This window comes from Balearica regulorum, chromosome 25 (genome assembly GCF_011004875.1).
Source record: "Balearica regulorum gibbericeps isolate bBalReg1 chromosome 25, bBalReg1.pri, whole genome shotgun sequence".
In the NCBI taxonomy this organism is placed as follows: Eukaryota; Metazoa; Chordata; class Aves; order Gruiformes; family Gruidae; genus Balearica; species Balearica regulorum.
The window spans coordinates 5,685,913-5,687,914 of record NC_046208.1 but is presented as its reverse complement, the minus strand read 5'-3'; positions in this window follow the sequence as shown (position 1 = coordinate 5,687,914).

Below are 2,002 nucleotides of genomic sequence, written 5' to 3'. Positions count from 1 at the left end.
GCCTGCTTATATTATACATAATAGGAAAATGTAGCCAAGAAGAAAGGCCTGTAATGAAGGCCTACGTGTATTATATGTGATAAGAAACTATTCATTATTACTTTAGGCAGAAGGCTAACGATTCTTAGAATGAGCACCTGCTACACATCAGGAGAAAAAGGAGGAGCTACAAGACACTTCAAGGTCCTTATGTACATACTTTGCAGAAAGGGAGGACATGAATTGCCTCCAGCAACATCCTTATCTTTCTGAGGCGTATAGCAAACAATTACCAACACCGAAATACTGAGAAACTAGGGGAAAGGTAATTTGGGCCAGGGTCCCCACGACCACCAACCTATAAGCCCCCTACCCAAATTATACCACCTACTCAAAAGATAGAGGCGGAGAACAGAACTGAGCATGCATTCTAATTTGCTTACTAGGCGAAGAACTATGAACCAATTATTGGAACGGGGAGTGTACCACTTTGTAATCTTTGTACCATTTGTGTATTAATATGACAAGAGACCCAGCATTAGGTGTGCCTGATTTGAGGAACTAGCCTCCTGACACCCAGCGCTGCAATAAAGGAAATGCCTGCTTCTTAATGCTAAATTGGTGTTAAGGAGTTTTCTTTCATTCCCGAATTTCGGTGACAGTTGTGGCGATCCAGATGGGACAAGGCTTTTGAATCTCGACGGATCCGTGGGATCATAGAACCTCCAGGCGGCACCGAGGGATTCTCGGGGAGACCCTTCAATCCCCCCGTACCGAAGAGTTCTGAGCACATTCCCTGGGACAGGTAAAAGGCATTTCTCTTACTCTTTAAATGAAATTTAAGATTTTGGGTTAGAGGCCTCCCTTAGCCTTCAAGTAAGCCGTGGCGTGAGCTACGCGAGGGGCTATTGTACTGCAACTTAAGAATTTTGAAAAGAACTTTTGAGAGGTATTGATCAATCAAGAATTTGTGTTGTAATTGTTTTGTGTTGCTTTGGTCACCTTTGTCATTTGTCAATTTTTGTTCTGTGGATTTTGTGGCATTTGCATTACAATGGGTAACAAACCTTCGGTGGATGGGGGAATATTAGAGAAATCTCCCCTAGGGTGTATTTTAAAACGTTGGAAACAAATAGGAGGGGACCCTCTTGTAAAAAGACAACTACTTGAGTATTATACTCACTGGTGGTCGATATATAAATTGGATTATCAGGAAAAACGGCCCAAGAATAAGAATTTGTAATATAATACAATATTACAATTGATGTTGTTTTGTAGAAGGGAGAAGAAATGGGATGAGGTACCTTATGTTGATTTGTTTTTTTTTTTCACCTTGCTAAATCATCCTGAGTGGCTGAAGGACTGTGGGTTTACCCTGCAAGACCCCCCCCCCGGCATCAGCATTAGAAAAGCAGAAAAAGGTAGCGGGAGGCTGTGAAGGTGTTGCTCTGCTTGTAGTACGGGGCAACAGTGTTTGAAGTTCGAGCGTGATGGGGAGGATGATTTGGAATTAATGAAAGATGTTGGAGGTTGCATGGATGGTTTGTGATAACCGGGAGAAAGGGAAGGAAGTTAGAGAAGAGCAACGAGAAAAGGAAAGAGCGCAGAGACAAGCAGGGAGAGATAGGGAAAGAGACGGTAACCTGAGAGCTGCACTGCAGGGAGCCTCAGCAAACAGTAACTTCAGGGGAGGACGGCAATACTATGGGGGGGAGAGGCGGGGCCCCTCCAGCACAAAATACCACTAATACCTTAGGAGATCATCAGTGTGCCTATTGTAAAGAACTGGGACGTTGGAAATGGGATTGTCAGAAATTTAAGGACTGTTTTAGGGGTCCTATGCCTATCAGTCCAGAGGTTCTGGAGGAGGCACGATACAATCAAGAAGCAGCTCCCTTTCCACGTCAGTTCCCCTTAACTAAGTCCTGAAGGGGACCGGGGGGAACCTCCCCAGCAGACCCCCTGGTTACAGTAGAGCTGGGAAAAAGGAAAATAGATTTTTCTTGTAGCTACTGGGGCGCGT